The sequence below is a fragment of the Carlito syrichta genome, unplaced genomic scaffold (assembly GCF_000164805.1).
Source record: "Carlito syrichta isolate Samal-C Ts95f unplaced genomic scaffold, Tarsius_syrichta-2.0.1 Scaffold111487, whole genome shotgun sequence".
Lineage (NCBI taxonomy): Eukaryota > Metazoa > Chordata > Mammalia > Primates > Tarsiidae > Carlito > Carlito syrichta.
This window is the reverse complement of record NW_007055583.1, coordinates 30,561-37,645: the sequence shown is the minus strand read 5'-3', so window position 1 is coordinate 37,645 and position 7,085 is coordinate 30,561. Positions and strand designations below refer to the sequence as shown.

Below are 7,085 nucleotides of genomic sequence, written 5' to 3'. Positions count from 1 at the left end.
CCAGAGCCCAGCAGGTCGAGGCTGTGGTGGCCGGGAATGGCCACTGTACTCCAGTCTGGGTGACCGAGTGAGACTCCAACTCAAAAAAAAAAAAAAATTTTATTCTCACATAAAGTATACACACTTATGCAGGAATCTTTAATAAAAGCCAACCCTTTTCTTTAGGGAATGGGTCCATTCGCATTCCTAGGGTCTTTATAAACCACACTGACCCAATGTCTTTAGGTGGAGTGCAACCTTACACACTTGCCAAGCACGATCCTGTATCTCAATGATTCTTCTCAAAGTCATCTACGGTTACTGTGCCCACAAGTAACTGAACAGCAATTTGCCCCTACAGAGCTTTTCAAAAGCACGTAATTTAGTTTATATCAATGACACCTCTTTTTACACTGGAATTTTCTTGGTTTATACAATATCTAATTAAGTTTATAAGATAAACATAACAAGCTCATACTGCTTTGGGAGTAAATATAACTGACTTTTGTCAAGAGTATAACTCAACTGGTGAGAGCAGAAGCATTTGAGCATACTGGAGAGTAGACTTCAGGCAATGAAGGACAGCTGTTCCAACTAATCAGTCAAGTGAAGGTTGGGGTTCAGAGCAGCTACATTAGGGTTAGCGGATGTGTACATGCAGAAGACAAAAGTATACAAAAGTATGCAACAGGCTGGGTGTGGTGACTCACACCTGTAATCCCAGCACTTTGGGAGGCAGAGGCAAGAGGACTGCCTGAGTCCAGGGTTTCGAGACCAGTCTGGAAAACATGTCGAGATCTTGTCTCTACAATAAATCAAAAATTAGCTGGGCATGGCGGCATGCACCTGTGGTTCCAGCTACTTGGAATGCTGAGGTGGAAGGATCACCCGAACCCAGGAGGTAGAGGTTGTGGTAGTCATGAGTGTGCCACTGCACTCCAGCACAGACAATGCAGTGAGATTCTGAATAAAAAAAAAATTACAACAAATCTGGAATTAGGATGAGGGGAATAAAATAAGATTTAATTACTTTTCAAAATACAGTTGCAACAAGCACGTATTACTTGGTAGATAGTTTAAAAAGTTTTAAAAAATAAAAGAGGCCGGGCTCGGTGGCTCAGCCTGTAATCCCGCGCCTTTGGGAGGCTGAGGTGAGTGGATTGCCTGAGACCGCGGGTTCGAGACCCGCCTGGGAAACTTGGCAATACCTCATCTCTACAATAAATCAAAAATCAGCCGGGCGTAGTAGCGCACACCTGTAGCTCTGGCTACTCGAAAGGCTGAGGTGGAAGGATTGCCGGAGCCCAACAGGTCGAGGCTGCGGTGGCTGGGAGCGGCCACTGCACTCCAGTCTGGGTGACAGAGTGAGACTCCAACTCAAAAAAAAAAAAAAGAAAAGAAAATGCTGTAGCCAGGCATGGTAGGTATGTCACACTTGCAATACCAGCATTTTGGGAGACCGAGGTAGGAGGATCACTTGAGCCCAGGAGTTCAAGACCAGCCTGGGCAACAGAGCAAGAACCTGTCTCTATAAAAATAAAAGTTTTGGCTGGGCTCGGTGGCTCAGCCTGTAATCCCACACCTTGGGAGGCTGAGGTGAGTGGACTGCCTGAGCCCGCGGGTTCGAGACCCGCCTGGGCAACTTAGTGAGATCTCATCTCTACGATAAATCAAAAAATTAGCTGGGCATGGTAGCGCACACCTGTAGTTCCAGCTACTTGGAAGGCTGAGGCGGAAGGATCGCCGGAGCCCAGTACATCGACGCTGTGGGAGCGGCCACTGCACTCCAGTCTGGGCAACAGAGTGAGACTCCAAGTCAAAAAAAAAAAAAAAAATTTTTTTTTTTAAATAAAAAGAAGAAGAAAAGAAAAGGAATGTGGCTGGGTGCGGTGGCTAAAGCCTGTAATCCCAGCACTTTGGGAGGCCGAGGCGAGAGGACTGCCTGAGCTCAGGAATTTGAGACCAGCTGGGGCAACTTGGCAGGACCTCATCTCTACAATAAATCAAAAAATTAGCTGGGTGGGGTGGTGCGCACCTGTAGTTCCAGCTACTTGGAAGGCTGAAGTGAAAGGATCGCCTGAGCCCGGCAGGTCAAGGCTGCGGTGGTGGTGAGCGTGCCACTGCACTCCAGCCTGGGTGACAGAGTGAGACTCCCAACTCAAAACAAACAAACAACCAAAAAAAAAAAGAAAAGAAAAAGAATGCTGTGAGTTAGATAATAGTATCTCTATTTTATGGAAGAGAAAAGAAATTCAAAGAAGAACCTGCTCAAGATTGCAGAACTCACCAGAGGCCAAGTTGAAAGGCTAATTCATGTTAGCCCGAAATTTCAAAGCTCATGTGTTCTCTACAGTGCCAAACTCCCTGGCAAAAAAAATCCAAACAGATCACTCTATGATTTTTTTAATACAGGTACAAAAAGCACCATGCTTTTTTTGCTCCTCCTTTAGTTAATAGTCGGATGAAGTCAAAACTCTCAAAATAATTTATAAACTTGATTCTATAGCCCAGAGTTCAGGTTTTCTATAATTTAAGAGACTCAGGGTCACACCCTAAGATCCATTCAAAGGGAAGAAATGTCTTACTCCTGTACAGGTAAAAAAGGGATCATTTCCTCCTCCGATGGCCATGCATAGCTCCTTTAGTCCCCTCTTTCTCTGTCCATGTCATCCTTCTCCAGGTGGTGAAACAGCAACTAGAGGTAGTAAACCAAGGCGCTAGGAGTCTGCTACCATTGGAAATTTCAGAAAATGGACTCCAATAAAAGTAACCTTCCACATACCTGCAATAGCTCTTCTTAAAACCTATGACCCTATTCTTTCCCATTTGAAGTACCTTTAAAAAAATGTCTGCAATAGTTATTCATACTCAACTGGTTCCAAAATAAACAGGAGAAATGGAGAACTATAAAAAAAATCTTAGAAGACATCAAACGGGCCAAGAAACATGATAAATATACGTTGGAAAGTTGCAATTAAATCATGTGTCACAAAAGAATTAAAACAGAGGAAACTTGAGATGTCCAAAATATTTTACTTTCACTAATTTCAGTGAATCAAACGAGGAAACGTTTCCTCATGTACATTGAGAACCACCTCCCAGCAGTGCCACCCTGGTTTGTCCTGACCCCTGTGGAGATGGCATACTGTTAGTGAAATAAATCTGAAACCTAGTGTTATGTCACTCCCTAGTTGAAAACCTTTGATGGCTCCCTAGGCCAACACAGTAAAGTTTAAGCTTTGTGGATAGCCTTGAAAGGCCTCCAAAATTTGACTCTAATTTACTGTCCAGTCTTATTTTCCACTCCAATTCTCTGAATCCATCACAACAGAACCAGCACCTTCCCATCTCCATTCTTGGGCAACCTATTTCCTCAGCTTTGAACATCTTTCTGCCTATCACCTGTTGAAATTCTATTCCTCCTTCAAAGTAGTAAGGTACATTATTGGTAAGACCTCAGCCTCTAAATCCAGGTCCAGACCCATTAGGATTCTACTAGTTTAATCCCCTGAGCAAATACACCAATAGAACTGTTTCCTTACCTGGGAGCTGGCATACTACCTGTGGTGCTTTAAGGAGGTGGCGACCTTAAGGATTAAGCATAATAGTTACAAGTTATCTATTTCCATGCCTAGGGCATAGTAGAGACTTAATAAGTGTTTAGCCAGCTCAGTGGCTCAGCCTGTAATCCTGCGCCTTTGGGAGGCTGAGGTGAGTGGACTGCCTGAGCCCGCAGGTTCGAGACCTACCTGGGCAACTTGGCAAGACCTCATTGCTACAATAAATCAAAAACTAGCCGGGCGTGGTAGTGCGTGCCTGTAGTTCCAGCTACTTGGAAGGCTGAGGTGGAAGGATCGCCAGAGCCCAGCAGGTCAAGGCTGCAGTGAGACTCCAACTCAAAAAAGAAATAAAATAAAATAAGAGTTCACTGCTAAGCCATCCTACTCCCCCAATCAATACTCTTACCCTTCCATAAGTTCCCACACCACTTTAAAAATATCATAGTACACTAAGAGCACTAATATCCTACAGGATACTCCAGCCTGGGTAACACAGCAAGACTCCATCTCCACACAAAATAAAAATAAAAAAAAATTCAGCCAGTGTGGTGGCACACGCCTGTGGTGCCAGCTACTTGGGAAGTGGAAAATTGCTTGAAGTTACAGTGAGCTATGAACAGTGCCACTACACTTGAGCCTGAGTGACACTGTGAGAGTCTATCTCAAAAAAAAAGAAAAAATTTTACAGGATGCTCATTATTCATGTATGTAGTTGACTCCTCCATTAGGTTACAGACAAGATGGTCATGGAGATGGATTTCTAAATTTCTACTACTTACTACTTGTACAAGTTATTTGACTGCTCGGAACCTGTTTCTTCATTGATAAAATGTACAAAGGTTGATCCCTTACAGTGTTATATTAAGAGGTTCAAGAGTTGGTGTACATCAACTGCCGGGTGTAATGCTTGACACATAGTAAATTTCAAAGAACGTTTAATGGCAATCTGGATAATGAATCTGAACCAGCAATTGCTTATAGAACTCATAAATATAAGATGCATTTCCCTCAATAAATCCAATTTCATAAAGCAATCATAATTCAACTTGAACCTGCTACCCATCTCTTATCTGACGTAGATGTTCACTAAAGACACAACGGCGTTTTCTTTGCACTGTACCTCAGAAATGCTACTATATATTCATATTCATGTTCTGCCAGCATGAGGCGTAAGTAACAAAGTACATCATGACTTATAACTCACATCACACTTAACAACATGGCTTACCCGTGAAGAACCGTAAGGGATTAAGTGAAATGGGGGTCCATGAAATTGGAGTCTACCAGGAAGGGTAAGCGGCTGTCTGCTGTTTACTCATTCTTTAATTCTAATTTGCTATGTCATCAATTTCGCTAATGAAAATGCCAACCAAATGTCAACTACATCTACGATAGCAGTTTCCCATGTATATACTTCCAACCCACCCATCAATTTAAGAGCAAGAAAAAAAACCACTTCAAAATTAATTATAGGGAAATCTAATCAAGGAAATTACAAAAAGTGAGAACTCATCAAAACAAAAAACAAGCCGGGCTGGGTGGCTCAGCCTGTAATCCGCGCCTTTGGGAGGCTGAGGTGAGTGGATTGCCTGAGTCCGTGGGTTCCAGGCCCGCCTGGGCAACTTGGTGAGACCTCATCTCTACAATATATCAAAAAATGAGCTGAGTGTGGTAGCGCGCGCCTGTAGTTCCAGTTACTCGGAAGGCTGAGGCGGAAGGATCACCGGAGCCCAGCAGGTCGAGGCTGCAGTGGCCGGAAGTGGCCACTGCACTCCAGTCTGGGTGACAGAGTGAGACTCCAACTCAAACAAACAAACAACAAAATAACAAAAAAACAAAACCATTTATTATCCCAGCATTTGCAGTCCACTATCAACTGTACACTGATACTTACATAGGTTGTACAACACAGAAATCAAAAGCCTGGGAAAGGGTCTGTAAAGATGGATCTGACTGTAAATCTGACACCACCACTTTCTAGCTGTGAAACCTAAGCATGTTATTTCTTAAACCGGATTCCCTTCATCTGTAAAACAGAACCTGTAGCAGCATGAACCTCACAGGGCAGTTTAATTAAATGAGATTATGTATGCTAAGTGCTAAGGAAACCTGAGTACTAAGGTTCTTCATAAATACTGCTGAATGAATCAATATTTAGCACACACTTTTTTTTTTTTTTTTTTGAGTTGGAGTCTCACTCTGTCGCCCAGACTGGAGTGCAGTGTCCACTCCCAGCCACCGCAGCCTCGACCTGCTGGGCTCCGGTGATCCTTCCGCCTCAACCTTCCAAGTAGCTGGAATTACAGGCATGCGCTACCACACCCAGCTGATTTTTTGATTTATTGTAGAGATGAGGTCTCACTGCCCAGGCGGGTCTCGAACCCACGGACTCAGGCAATCCACTCACCTCAGCCTCACAAAGGTGTGGGATTACAGGCTGAGCCACCGAGCCTGGTTTAGCACACACATTTTACATCAAGAAATAAGTGTGCTATAACACTAGTTCGACCCTAAGCTACATAATGATTAATAGCAGAAATTCTGCTTGGGATCATTTTACAAAGCGCCCTTCTGATACCCATGAGTTCACTGGATCTCCAGAACATCCTGGGGGGTGGGGGTGGGGGAATATTTTAAAGACTGGTATCTCAGAGATAAGGAAAGTGGTAATAAAGTGTCAAGGAGATTGGGCGCGGGCGGCTCATGCCTGCCATCCCGGCACTTTGGGAGGTGGAGACGAGAGGACGGCCTGAGTCCAGGGGTTCGATACCAGCCTGGGCAACTTGGTGAGACCTCGTCTCTACAATAAATCAAAAAATCAGCCGGCCATCATGGCATATGACTGTGGTTTCAGCTACTCGGAAGGCTGAGGCGGAAGGATCACCTGAGCCCCGCAGGTAGAGGCTGCAGTGGCCTTGAACGTGCCACTGCACTCCAGCCGGGGCAAAAGTGAGACTCCGACTCAAAGAAAGAAAGAAAGAGTACTCCTCTTAACAAATAGCACTGGGGCAATGATATATTCATATACTTTTAACATATTATTTAAAAAACTCGATTCACACCTCGCACCATATACAAAGATTAATTCAAAATAGATCATAGTTCGGAATGTGAAACCTAAAGCCAAACAATTTCCATAAGAGCTGGGTACAGTGGCTCACGCCTGTCATCCCAGCACTTTGGGAGGCGAGAGGACTGCCTGAGCCAGGGGTTCGAGACCAGCTGGGCAACTTGGCGAGACCTCATCTCTGCAGTAACTCAAAAAGTCAGCCGGGCGTGGTGGCACGTGCCTGTGGTTCCAGCTACTTGGAAGGCTGAGGCGGAAGGATCGTCTGAGCCCAGCAGGTCGGGGCTGCGGCGGTCGTGAGCATGCCCCTGCACTCCAGCCCGGGCGACAGAGAGAGACTCCGACTCAAAAAATAAAATAAAGAGCCAAGGCCACCCACCCCGGTGGTTTCCCTCACCCACTCTCCAGCTCGGAGCTCAGGGACCAGGGCCCGCGGCTCTTAACGTCACGTCCCGCGTGCAAACACCACCCTGCAAGTT

At 44.9% G+C, this 7,085-nt stretch overlaps 1 protein-coding gene across 1 annotated transcript in view; it reads right to left on the bottom strand.

Moving 5' to 3' along the window:
- The window catches only part of FAF2 (Fas associated factor family member 2), a 72,776-nt gene that overhangs the window by 65,175 nt on the left and 516 nt on the right, over nt 1–7,085 (bottom strand). The gene's annotated exons all lie outside the window — the stretch shown is intronic.